We start from the raw sequence: 14,634 nt of genomic DNA on the forward strand, positions 1-14,634 counted from the left end.
CCCAGAGACTATAAACTAGAACTCTCAGAAGAGAGCGCTACAGAGCATCCTGATCCCACCCTAGGCTGAACATTCAGAATAGAATTTAAAAAAGTATCACTGTGGCAACCTCGGTATGCCCAGTTCAATCAGCTTAATCAATGACTGAATAAATAAGCAGTACTCCTACCTTATTAAAAAAATATAAAAAAGAAGACTGTCATACGTATCCTTATAGGGACTTCATTCAATCTGTATAATGAGTTGGGGTGTACTGTCATTTTGAAAATGTTAATTCTCCCAAGCCATTAACAGGGCATGTGTTTCCTTTTTTTTTTTTTTGTATCTTCTTTTATTTCTTGAACTATTATTTTGTGTGGTTTTTTTTTTTTGTAATTTATAGGTCCTCCACAGTTTTAGTTAAACAGATTCTGAGGTACTTGATTTTTTGAGGCACAATTGTGAGTGAGATTATTTTCCTAATCTCTCTCTCTCTTCTCTTTTGTTATTTATATAGAGGAAAGTCATGGACTTTGGGGTATTGAATTTGTAACCTGCACTTCACTATACAAATCTATTGTTTCTAGAAACTTTGAGATTTTCAAAGTATAGTATTGTGTCATCTGCAAATATTGAAAGATTGACTTCTTCTTTGGCTTATGGGATTCCCTTGATGGTTTTTTTTTCTTGCCTAACTGCTGTGGAAGATACTTCCAGTATTATATTGAATAGGAATGACGAGAGTGGGCAACCTTGTCTTGTGCCTGAACTTAGGGGGAAGACTTTAGTTTTTCCCCATTGAGAATAATGCTTTTGTTTTGGGGAAGAATCTTGTTTACCATTCATTGTCCTCATTGGTGATAGGTCTGTTCAGGTATTCCAAATTTTCTTGGTTCAGCCATGGGAATTTATAGGAATCTTAAAATTTATCCATGTCTTCAAGATTCTCTTGTTTCATGGCATAAAGATTTTCGAAGTAATCTCTGATGATCCTATAGATTTCTGTAGTTTTCTTGTGATGTCTCCCTTTATATTTCTGATTTGGTTTGTTAGAGTTCTCTTCTTCTCCATTTCTTTGTGAATTTTATCGATCTTGTTTATTTTCTCAAAGAATCCAACACTTGGCTTCATTGATCTTTTGGATTTTTTTTTTGGGGGGGGGATTCCAGCCTATTGATTTCTGCTCTAAGTTTTATTATTTCCTTCTTCCTGCCTGGTTTGGGCTCCTTTTGTTGGTCTTTTTCCAAGATCTTAAACTGTGACGTTAAGTTATTTTAGTTGGCTCATTTTTCCTACCTGAGGAATGCTTGCAGATCTATAAACCTTACTCTTAACGCTGCTTTTGCTGTGTCCCAGAAGTTCTGGTAGCTTGTGTCCTCATTTTCATTTGTTTACAGGAATCTTTCCATTTCTTCTTTGATTTACTCTCTAACACATTGTTTTTCAGTAACCTGTTGTTTAATTTCCATGTAATTGGTTTGCTTCTCCATTTCTGTGTGTGATTCTTTTCTATTTCCAGTGCATCATGATCTGAGCGATAGCACAGTGGTAAGGCATTTGCCTTGCACGTGGCCAGTCTGACTAACCCAGGTTCGAATCCTATGCCCCTATTGGATAGACTGGCAAGCTATGGAGAATATCTCTCCCACACAGCAAAGCCTGGCAAGCTGTTACACCTTTGGCCATACCCTGGCAAGCTACCCATGACATACTCGATATGCCAAACACAGTAGCAAGAAGTCTCACAATGGAGACATTCCTGGGCCCGCTCAAGCAAATCTATGAACATCTGGAGGACAGTGCTACAGTGCTACAGTGCTCTTAATTTTATGGAGGTATGTTTTGTGGTCCAGCATATGATGTTGGAAAATGTACCTTGTGCACTAGAGAAGACTGCATTCAGCTTTTCGGGGGGAGGGGGGATGAAACATCCTATATATCTACTCACCTCCTCTCTTCCATTTTTTCCCTAAAAGTACTTCCTTACTGAACTTTAATCTGATTGATCAAGAGGTGACAGAGCACAGTTGAAATCCCCTACTACTATTTTGTCGTTATCCATGTCTTTCTTCAAATCTATTTGAAGTTTTTTTTTAAGTATTTTGCTTTTCCCTCACTAGGTACATATACATTGAAGAGTGTGAGTTCTTCCTGATGTCTAGATCCCTTGGTCATTAAGAAATAACCTTCACTGTCTCTTAGAATTTTCTTCAGCCAGAAGCCTATGTGGTATGATACTAGTATGAGCACTCTGACTTTTTTGAGGTGGTTGTTTGCTTGCAGAATTGTCTTCCAGCCTTTGACTTTGAGTTTATGTTTGCTCTGACTGTTCAGATGTGGTTCTTGTAGGCACTAGAGTGTTGGGTTCAATTTTCTAATCCATTCTGTCACTCAGTGTCTCTTAATTGGTGCATTTATCCCATTGATATTGAGAGAGAATATTGTTATGGATTTTTCCCCATCTTTCTGCAGGAGTTTATTGTATTTGAGGAGCTTGTCTTATCTTTGGTAGCCCATTTGTCCTTCTTTTAATAATGGTCTTGAGTATATGAAGTTCCTGAGTTGTTTATCTGTTTAAGTTATGTATTGCTCCTTCAAATATAAATGAGAGTCTAGTCGGGTGAAGTTATCTTGTGAAGTGTTCATTTCATTGAGTTTTTTCAATATATCCTATAATTGTCATCAGGCCTGGAGGGTTTCATCTAATAAGTCTGTGTAAATCTTAAGGATGCTCCTTTGTAAGTAATTTTGTTCTTTGATCTTCCTGCTTTCAGTATTCTATCTCTATCTGTGGTTTTAGTTCTTCTTATTAAGATGTGTCTTGGAGTACTTTTATTTGAACTTCTTTTAGTTGGTATCCCTCAGGCTTCCTGAAGATGGGTGCATGCACTCTTCAGGAAACTTTTCAGCCATGATAACTTTGACAGTTGCTTCTTCATCAGGGTTTTCTTTCTGCCCCTCTTGTATCCCAAGGGTTCTTATATTAGTCTTCTTAAATTCATTGGAATGCCCTCTTGTCATCTGTTGGTTTCTTTTGAAGCTCTTTTCCATCTTCTACTGTTGTCTGGAGACTTTCTGCACCTTATCTTGAAACTCATTGATTCTGTCCTCAGCAGCTGTTACTCTGCTGTTTAAAACAGTGAGTTTTTCATTTCACCTACCAGTTTTGTCAGACCTGTGATTTTTCTTTGTATTTTCCTGATTTCTGCTTTCATATCCTCTTATATTTTATTGGCGGTACATTCCATTGTTTCTTTGGGCTCCTTATGCAACTTTAACAGCTCCACTCAAAATTCTTTTTTTTTTTTACTTCAAGAGCATTGTTTTAATGGGTGGGGTTCTTTATTTTTTAAATTTTTATTAGTGAAACACCATGAGGTACAGTTGTAGACTTACACATTTTTTGTGCTTGGATTTCAGTTATACAATGATCAAGTACCCATCCCTCCACCAGTGCCCATTTTCCACCACCATGGGTCCCAGTATCCCTCCCACGCCCCATACCCCCATCTCACCCTGCTTCTGTGGCAGGACATTCCCTTTTGTTCTCCCTCTCCTTTGGGGTGTTGTGTTTTGCAAAAGAGACATTGAGTGGCAATCATGTTTGGTCTATAGTCTACTTTCAGCATGCTTCTCCCATCCTGGGAGGATCCTACCAACATCCTTTATTTGGTGCTCTGTTCTCTATCTGAGCTCCCTTTTCCCCTAGTATGTGTGACTGGCCTCCAAGCCATGGAGCAAACCTCCTGGTACTATTCTCGGCCACTCTTGGGTGTTAGTCTCCTATTTTGTTACTTTATGTTCCCCAGATAAATGCAATCTTTCTGTGTCTATCCCTCTCTTTCTGACTCATTTTGCTTAACATGATACTTTCCATGTAGTACCACTTGTATATAAATTCCACTCAAAATTCTTATTAGAGAATTTGTATAATTCATAATGAGTGGTTGGCTGATGTAGGCTAGCATCTTCACTCACTAAATCTTGTGGGTTTTTTAATTTTAATTTTAAATCATGATTTATGTTAATAAAATACTTCAGTTTATGGAACTCTGGATTTATCAGAGGCAAAACCAGAACTCAGTTTGGTTTGGGGATTTTTTCCTTGGTTCCAGACTGCCACCTCTCCCTGTGTTTTTTTTTCCCCTTTGCCTTGCAGAAATACTAGGGAGATTATCCTATGAAAGAGAACAGTTCTTTCTGCTGTTTTCCTATATGACAAGCTATCCTATAAAATGTAAAGCTGTGATTTTTTTAAAACTTTGTATGCCTGTTAACTTTACAGTGCTTTTCATCCATCCATGCAATGGCAGAGTGATAGCACAGCAGGTAGGGCACTTGCATTGCAAGCGGCTGACAAGGCCAACCTGAGTTCGATTCCTTCACCCCTCTCGGAGAGCCAGGCAAGCTACTGAGAGTATCTTGCCCACATGGCAAAACCTGGCAAGCTACCCGTGACATATTTTATGTGCCAAACACAGTAACAAATCTCACAATGTTCCTGGGACCGCTTGAGCAAATCGATGAACAACAGGAGGACAGTGACAGTGAGAGTGATGAAGTGGCAGAAACTGAAACTATACTGAAGAAGAGAGAGTGTCCTTGCTCATGCATGGGCAATGAGGAAACAGAAAAACATTTATAAAAGGGCTGAGGAGAAGGTAAGAAAAAGAGACTGAGCAGAGAGATGGGGACAGAATAATTGAGGGTTTATTTATAATGTAAATTGTGTAATAATAGCATGTTCTTGAAGGCAGTGTTTGCTTGATGTCAACTGTGCATATTTTTTTCTGTAAGTTTCCTGGTTCTGAAACTGCATTGAATATTCACAAAATCAAGTATGCCTCGAAGTGGCATTGGAGACTCTTAATTTTATCAAATATCTCATTGATTGTGAAATAGCTTATAAAAATAATTTATCACAGCTATTTTAATGACAGAAATTTATGCCTAGAAACACAATCATTTAGTTATAATTTTGTTATCAACAATAGAATTTAACATAACATGCCTTCTATATAGTGTGTTCAATGCATTTAAGACATAGGATTGTAATCAGGCTGTTTTCATACAATTACAGTACTTTCTGTCAGTATGAATATCAACAAAATAATGTTTCTAACTTATGCTACCCAAGTTCATTTGTTGATAAGAGGACTAATTTCCCAAAATTTCTTGTTCTCAACCTGTTATTGCTTACATGAGAATTTGAAGTACTATCCAAATTTGGGGTGGCCTCTAATCGCCCTTGTTGGTGTTCCCATGATTCAAACCATATTTGAACCCTATAAAACTCAATACATCAGGATCCTCCATGATCTGTATTATGGATTCACTATCAGGATCTCACCGTTCTACAAAGAAGTAATCATCGATGTCAAGAGAGGGGTTCGGCAGAGTGATGCCATTTCACTGAAACTCTTCAGTGCCACCCTCGAGAACATCATGCGACGACTGAAATGGGAAGGAAAGGGAGTGAAGATAGATGGTCGGCAACTACACCACCTTCGCTTTGCTGATGACATTGTTCTAATAACACCAAACATCAGCCAAGCTGCACAATTGCTGGCTGACTTTGACCGTGAGTGCGGAAAGGTCGGACTACAGCTGAATCTTATGAAGACAATGTTTATGAGAAACAGCCTCGTTCCCAACGCTCCATTCGCTCTCAATGAAACAACCATCTCTGAATTCAGCAGGTCGAGAAATCAACATGATGAATGACCTGGCACCTGAGTTGTACAGGAGGAAGAGAGTGGCTTGGAACACCTTCAAGAGCGTTGAAGAAATAGCTAAGAGGAAAAAGAACCTCCGGCTCCAGGCACATCTCTTTGATTCCACTGTTCTTCCTGTATTAACATATGCCTCAGAGACCTGGGCTCCCCGCAAACAGGATGAGAATACTATTCAGGTCTCCCAAAGAGGAATCAAAAGAGCTATGCTTGGAGTATCACATTTCACTCAAATGAGAGAAAGAATCCGGAGTTCTGACCTCTGTTGACAATCAAGAATCAGGGATGCTGTCTTGTTTGCCAAGGTGTCAAAAATCAGATAGGCTGGACACGTAATGAGATTTGGAGATGATGCTGGACTAAAGCCGTTACCAACTGGATTCCACTGGACATCAAAAGACCGTGTGGTCGCCTACCTACCAGATGGTCAGACTTTTTCATCAAGATTCTGAACGATTGGTTTGAGGCTTTTCGTATTCCTACAGGTGCCATTGGGCTACACTAGCACGTGACAGGGTCAAATGGAGCCGGTACTGGTGGCTGCTTGAGCAAATCGATGATTAATGGGAAGTCAAATGATCAAGTGATCAAGTGATATAAATTTAAAACAACTAGATTTGGTGTTAAACATATCTTAAAATAGATTGTTGAGGTTGAATGTTATAAAGAATAATTCCTAGGGGTTTTACCCTTTTTTGGGGGGGTGTGCGGTAAGGGGATGGTGAGGATAAATTTTGACCTTCTTGAGTTCTAATTCATTGAACAAAATGGGCAATAGTTTAAACCAAAGGCAAATGCCAGCATCAAAACTCAGATTTTTCCAGTATGTTGATAATAGATAAAATTTTGGAATTTAGAATTTTTACTTTATGGCAATGATAGTTGGAAATAATTGCTCTGGACAAGAACTGCGTACTGAATATAGGTAAAGGGATATACATGATAGCCTTTCAGTACTTGTATTGAAAACCATAATGCCCAGGTGAGAGAGAGAGAAAGAAGAAGAAGAAAGAAGAAGAAGAAGAAGAAGAAGAAGAAGAAGAAGAAGAAGAAGAAGAAGAAGAAGAAGAAGAAGAAGAAGAAGAGGAAGAGGAAGAGGAAGAAGGAGGAGGAGGAGGAGGAGGAGGAGGAGGAGGAGGAAGAGGAAGAAGAAGAAGAAGAAGAAGAAGAAGAAGAAGAAGAAGAAGAAGAAGAAGAAGAAGAAGAAGAAGAAGAAGAAGAAGAAGAAGAAGAAATGTGCCTTCCATAGAAGCAGGTGGCAGGATGGATTAAACTGGGAACAATGGTGGTGGGAAATGTATAATCATAAAGAGAGGGTTGTTAGAATATTGTATGACTGAAACCCAATCATGAAAAATTTGTAACTGTGTATCTCATGGTGATTCATATTTTTTTATAATTTATTTCTTTATTGAATCACTGTGGGAAAAGTTACAGAGCTTTCCGGTTTAGGTCTCAGTCATGTAAATATCAAACACATTTCCCTTTACCAATACTTATTTTTAACCACGAACCCCAATAGAACCCCACCTCCCACCCCTCCCAATTCCTGTGAGGCAGATGAGCTCTAGTTAATACTCTGTCTACTTTGACTAGATACATTGTTTCGATAGAAGATGCACAATTATTGTTTAGAATTTACGACCCCCTCCACCAATCAGACATGCTGAAACAGCGTTGTGAAATGATTTGATTTCTACAGCTTGGTTTAAGAATAAAATGTTGTTGCGCGGCCGCAATAGCAGACGCGCGGTTTTGGATTTCTGCTATTTTACTTATTAACCCTGGAAGTATTTCTATTAAAAGTTAGATAGTTAAGAGATTGGTTTCTGTGCTCTGGAGTCGTGGCCGTGCCGGAGAGCCGCGGGGGGTAGCTGGCGACCTCGGTCGTGCGTTAAGGATGGCCCATTATGCCCCCCTTCCCATGAGGTCCCTGCCGCCCCCACCCCCGGCTCAAACCTGCTGTCCACAAGGCTCCCGTGCGGCCGCCATCTTTCTTTCCAGAGAGGATTGGGCGAATGGAGCAACACCCTTTCCCCTCCGGGCAGGCATGCTGGCGCGGTTTAACACATAGTCCATTTGCTTTTCTGCTCCAAGCGGGTGGCTCTCTGTGCTAAGTCCTTGTGCCTCTGGGGCCGTGGCCGTGCAGTGATTCATATTTTAAAAAATGTGAATTTGGAAGTAGGTTAAGGTGATCCCAGGTTGGCAGTTCCCAGCACCATATAATGAAAAAAACATATTATTTTTAGAAATAGGCATTATGAATTTAAGCACTTGGGAAGTCTAGATATTTTATTGAATCAAATATACTCAGATAATAACAATGAATGATATTTGTTGCATACTCATTCAGACTACAGAAATGAAAGATGCTGACATTTTAAGATATAGGATACACAATATTCATGTAGGGGATGTTAAAAATGAGATAGTTACAAAATGAAGCAAATAAGAATTTGATTATATTTATCAGGAAGTAGAATTTACCTCTCCCACCATCATGAAATAACATTTATTCCCACTGAAAACTGCTATAAAACTAGGGAAAATATATGTGAGTCAACTTTTCTAGATTTGGATAACAAACACCATAAGACTGGGACTAAAGGTTGTGGGCCAAGAAGCAGATAAAATAAACCAATAAGTCACATATTTATTCAAGTTTATGCCTCAATAGCACAGAGTAAGAAACCACAAATTATCTTAGGAAATTCTGACCAGCATAATTTGATAGAATAATGAATAGAATTACTACTTATTCATTGAAGACTGAAGAGATACCATTGTTTTTTTTTTAATTTATTTTTAATGACTCACCGTGAGGTACAGTTAGACTTACAAACTTTCGTGCTTACAGTCCAGTCATACATTGATCGAGTATCCATCTCTTCACCAGTGCCCATAATTCACCACCAATGATCCCAGTATCCCACCCACTACCCCACCCCATGCCACTCCCCCATCCTGCCACTGTGGCAGGTCATTCCCTTTTGCTGAAGAGATACCATTGTTAACATATAAAATACTATGGAGTTTACAAAGAGCTATAGAACCAATGATGGAATTTTAAAAGCTCACACTACAAGAGTTCACCACAAAAATCAATTAAAAAATCTATTTACCACCAGCAACCAATTAGAAAAATAGAAATTTTAAATGCCGTTTAGGAGAGAATAAATTTAATTTTAGCTTTTCCTTTTTCTCCTGGTGTAAACCTCAGAAATGCCATCTTAATAGTGATTATGCTGTGTGCCATAGTTTTTAACGATTTGTTTCTTTATTCTTGTTTGTTTTGAGAAACATTTTAAAGCTTATTTATTGTTTTCCTCTTGATCTAATTGTTATTTAACAGAATGTTGTTCAATTTCCAAATGTGGGGTTTCCCTCGACTTTTATTTTTGATTTCTGCCTTTGAGGCATTGTGGTCTGAGAAGATGCTTGAATCAATTTCTATTTTCCTGGTTTTATGGAAGCTTTAGTTGTATTTCATTATGTGGTCTCTTCTGGAGAATGTTACATGTGCACTGGGGAAAAAATGTGTATGGGGTGGGAGGTGGCTGGGTGATGTTTGGGAATCCCAAGTACATCTATTATATCCAGTTCCTACAATCCTTATATTTAGGGTGCTTGATTCTTTACTTATATTTTAATATCAATAAAACATCAAAGTTTATTTGATATTTACTGATGTCTGGCTGATCTGTCCAATGATGATAGTAGGGTATTAAAATCTCCAACTATTATTGTGCTGCTGGTGATATATTTCCTTAAGCCCATTGACAGTTGCTTATTAATCTTTGCTGTCCTTTTATTGGTACAAATATGTTGAATATGAATTGAGCTCTCTTCATCTATTGATCTATTAACAATTCTGTCATATTCTACTTCTATTTTATTATTTTTAAGTTTGAGATTCTTTTTATCTTGTGAATCTGGTTCAAAATGAAGTTATTCTGGTAGTTCCTCAGGATTAAGCCAATTGTTCCAGTTTTGATAGCAATTACATGGGTGCTCTTTTAAACATACTTAGTCTTCCTCATTATTATCTTCTTGAATTTTAAAATTTTGTTTAATTATGAGATATCTGAGAAGTTACAATTTTTATTTTCTTTCTTGAAAGGTAGGCTGCTTTTGAAAATAATCAGTGATAGTTTTAAGTAGTTCTGAGTAAATTTTAGATTTTTTTTAATAAATTCTCAGCTCTTTTCACATATTGGTATTTAATCTTCTTAGGAAAACTTCATCTCCAGAAGATAACTTATCTCTAAAGTGGATTTTTGGGTAAAATTTTATTATTTTTCTGGATGCATTCCTGAGAATATTTGAAGTTTCAAGAATAGTAATAACATCCCCTTTTTTTTCTATATTATGCTGACTAGAATGAAGCTTCTTAGTTTAGAAATTTTTCATGTAATGCATTATTTCATTTTTCAGCCAAATAACTGCATATCTGGTTACATTCTTCAAATATTTCATATATATTTAATTATAACCATATTTCAGTGAAATTCCTTGGATTCATTTTCTAGAAAATCACTATTTCCAAGAAAATTAATTGTATCAGTTTCCAACTTTTCAAGTTCATGCTTTCCTTTCCAAGGAACAAACACAAAACTCGTTTTGTAAGGATCATCCAAAGAATACAAGTTTATTTAGAATTACATTACTTTTTAAGAAATCTAATAACTTCAATCATTCTTTCTGATGCTTCTTATAAAAAATAGCCATTTTATAGGAATAATTATTAACTCAGTTCTAAATTATTATTTTATTTTTTGTTATTTCCAAGTCATCTGCTAAAATCAAGTAAACAATTGGTAATTGATAATCCCTTACTATTTTTGATGGATTTCTAATCATTTTTCTGTCATCTGTTTGCAATGAATCAAACTCATCTCTGAAAGATGTTTTCTTTTGAATTAAGATGAATTTGTTTCTCACATCAGTTTAATTTTTATAGAAAAACAAGAAGTAAAGAGTCCCAAAAGTCTCCCTCACCCAAACATCATGCACAGTTTATTCTGTTATTATTTTGCATTGGTGTAGTATAATTGATGAATCACTATTGGTACATTACTATTAGTTAAAATTCATGGGTTATCTTAGGGTTTACTCCTATACTGTGCTATTCCTTAGGCTTTCTGAAATACACAATATTATAGCCTGGAAGCTATAGAAAGTATCTCGTCTGCCCGGCAAAGCCTGGCAAGCTACCAGTGATGTATTCAATACGCCAAACACAGTAACAACAAGTCTCAAAATGGAGACTTTACTGGGTCCGCTTGAGCAAAATCAATGAATAACGGGAGGACAGTGCTACAGTGCTATTCATTCTATAAGAAATTCAGAACAGAAGCATTACTTCTATTGTAGTCTTTTGCATAGGCCTTATGGGTCAACTGCAAGATGGATCATTTTAGAGAGCAGATATTCTCCAATGACATAATACGAGGTCAATCATGTATCAGAATGATTTGTTAGAACTACTATGTATTATCACTCTTTAGGGTTTATGTGAGACTATAAAATCAAGCTCCAAGAAGAGAACAACGCAGAGTCTCCTGCCCCTGTGCCTGACTGTCCTCACCGGGGCCCCTTGGAGGGTGGCAGGTTGAGTTTCTCTCTCAGCCCTGAGCAGAGCTCCTGAAACTGAAGATCTCCGGGACCTAGCTCCAGTCATGCTGAGACCACTCTCCACACACAAGGACAGGCCCCACGCAAGAAGAAACTGGCAGAGGAACCCAGGAGTGCGGGACCCGGGGCTGAGACCTCTAAGCCTGCTCAGTTTGGGGTTGGGCTCCCTCCACCCAGATACCCCATCTTCCAGTAGTTAGACAGTTATACCCACCAACTGCCTTGTAACCCCATCAACGGACAAGATCCAGAGAGTATAAAACCAAGCTCATGGCAGAGGAACCCAGGGGTACAGGTCTTATTGTCTAGTTCTCATTCTCAGAGAACCCTGCAGGCTACCGAGATTCTCCTGACCGCCAAAATCCTGACTGGGAACACCTGTAAAGGTGATTAAACACTGCACCAAAAGCCTTCATCCTGCTCGGAGAGCCGGCAAGCTACTGAGACTATCCCACCCACACGGCAGAGCCTGGCAAGCTACCCATGGTGTACTCAATATGCCAAAAACAGTAATAATGATGGTCCTCATTCCCCTGACCCTGAAAGAGGCTCCAATATGCCATCGGGCTACACTAGCATGTGACAGGGATGAATGGAGACATTACTGGTGGCTGCTCGAGAAAATCTATGGACAACGGAGTGATAGTAATAGTGATAGTGATAGGGTTTATGTATGATTATTTATTCTATTAGGGAACAAAGCTGGAAGTTTATCTTTCAATATGCCTAGCACTTGGTACCAACCAAATGACCTTACAGCTAAACAAAATAAAGACACTTTTAAGAATTATATCTAAGTAACTTCAACATGGGCTGGAACGATAGCATTTGCTATCGTAGGGCATTTGCCTTGCGCGCAGCCAGCCTGGTTGAGCCGGGTTCGATTCCTCCACCCCTCTCGGAGAGCCTGGCAAGCTACCGAGAGTATTCAATATGCCAAACACAGTAACAAGAAGTCTCACAATGGAGACGTTACTGGGCTCACTCCAGCAAATCGATGAACAATGGGAGGACAGTGGATTATTAATTTCAACATCAAAGGGGTTTTAGCTGTTAATGGTTAGTTTGATTATATATAGTGTTATATCTCTATCATCTATATCTGTATCTATATCAACTATCACCTCTCTCCATTTCTATATTATCTATATTTACATCATTTCTATATTGAGGGAAATTTATGAAGAGAGATGAAGAGGGATCAGTGTTCATCTCAAATTAGAATCTGCCTTCCTACTTAGAGTTCCATCATACTACCCCTTAAGATCCTATTCACAGACTTGTAGCTTCTTGGTCATAATCATATTTCATATTTATATGGTCTTTGCTTGCTAAACTCCCATGTAATAAGCAATGCCATGCCTCACGTGAGAATCCTATATCAGCATTCTGATTATTTAAAGAAAAATCAGGAATGAGGGTATAAGATCCTACTGAACAGTTGTTTCTTAGGGACTTGTGTTCACCAAATTTAAACTAGGGAGAGGAATAATGGAAACTACCGAATTATCAAAATTCACTTAGTCATAGAAAAAATAGGAAAAGAAAAGAATGAATAAAGCTGAAGGTGAATTATTGGCATAATGTAGTAAATGGGAAAGACCAGCATTAATTTAAATTATCACTATCACTGTATCACTGTCATTTCATTGTTCTTCGATTTACTTGAGTGGGCACCAGTAACATCTCTATTCCTCCCAGTCCTGAGATTTTAGCAGTCTCTCCTAACTTATCTTTTTCCCCATTATTGGGGCCTCTTTCAGGATCAGGGGAATGAGACCTATTGTCATCACTGGTTTTGGCATATTGAATAGGCCATGGGGAGCTTGCCAGGCTCTGCCTGGGAGGGTGGGATGTTCTCGGTAGCTTGCTGGGCTCTTCGAGAGGCATATATTTATATATTTCTCTCTATGATTTATTGCCTACTGTCTGAAACCCATCAAATATAGTGTGGAAATTATGAAAAATGGGTAGAAAGTGTCCAATAATATGTCCAGAAAGCTGCCGGTGCGTGGTGGCGGTTGGATAATGGAGGTCAGCTGCCAGGGCTGGGTCCCTTAGAGCAGGGAGGGCTCTCACCTGCCTCACTCTGGGATGCCCCGAGTGCAAACAGCCTGGTGCAGAGTCCCAGGAAAGACCAGCATCAATTTAAATTAATGCTTCATAACACAACCTTATAAGTACTTACATAACAATGCTCATTAATATAAATAGACTCCAATTGATCAGAGAATAATGTTTCAGTACACAACCTTACTATCAGATCACCTAAAACCTTTCATACCTATAAATATAAGAAAACATAAGATTTATAAAGCAATTTCCTCTTGCAGGAGAGAGAAATCACTTTAACTGGCAAGCAAAGTGAGATACAGATGCAGGAGATAAAAGTTCAGCTTAAATTAATGAGTCTAAGAAAAGTGCCCAGAGGCAGTTCCGAGTATACCCCTCTGAACTTTACAACTTCGGGGTGAAGTAGTTGCTATGACGTATTTATTATACACAGGGGAAAAGGTGTCAGAGAACTTAAGTCAGGCCCAAATGGGGGGCGGGGGAGTGGAAAGAAGCAACCTGGAAGAAGATCTTGAGGTTCCTACCTAATTTCCGAACTTGTTGGTTGGGGTTTCTGATTTGGTCTAAGGGACAGCAGAATCAGACTTGCCTGGAGATAATGACAAAGAGAGAGAGAGAGAGCTGCTTGCTTAGCACCAGCTGGGCAGGGACATCTGGAAAGAGCCCAGCCCCAAAGACAGGCAGTACGTTGCTAATATCCTCTGGCACTTTGCCCAGCTCCAAACTCCTCCCCGCAGTACCCAGGCCCATTGCAGGTGGGAATTTCCTCCTCCTCCCACTCCAAGCACAGGCTTGTCCCACACTCTTGCTTCCCCACACCCACAGCTCAGAGACCAAAGCTGTCCATGAAAATTTCATGCCTCCAGGTGCTGCATAGATTATTCATGACTGAGTCTGAGTGGTCGTCTTGGGATCCCATTGGTTGTGGTGTTTTTAGCATATTAATGACCGACCCTGATTTAGTGCAGGAAGGAGATGCCACCTGGATTGTCAGTCACTGGGCCCCATCAGTTTTTCCATTTGCAGAATCTGTTGTTAGTTATTTCTTTCCAGATGAGCCCAGGAGTAATATTTGCCTAATTGACTAATCCAAGCAAATGGGAGAACCCTGGTAACCTCAAAGCCCTCCAATTCCTCCCGTCTGGTCTCTTTAGGCAGGGCTGGGGGATGGTTTTAGGTCACCTCCCTGCTTTTGGGGCACCCTGAACAGTGAGAC

General features: G+C 38.9%; 1 pseudogene; it reads left to right on the forward strand.

Annotated features, from left to right (window-relative positions):
• Positions 1 to 4,598: 4,598 nt before the first annotated feature.
• LOC130034760 (dysbindin-like) overlaps positions 4,599 to 14,634 on the forward strand; it is a 75,304-nt pseudogene continuing 65,268 nt past the window's right edge.

The sequence above is a fragment of the Sorex fumeus genome, unplaced genomic scaffold, assembly GCF_029834395.1.
Source record: "Sorex fumeus unplaced genomic scaffold, SorFum_2.1 ptg000006l, whole genome shotgun sequence".
Taxonomy (NCBI): domain Eukaryota; kingdom Metazoa; phylum Chordata; class Mammalia; order Eulipotyphla; family Soricidae; genus Sorex; species Sorex fumeus.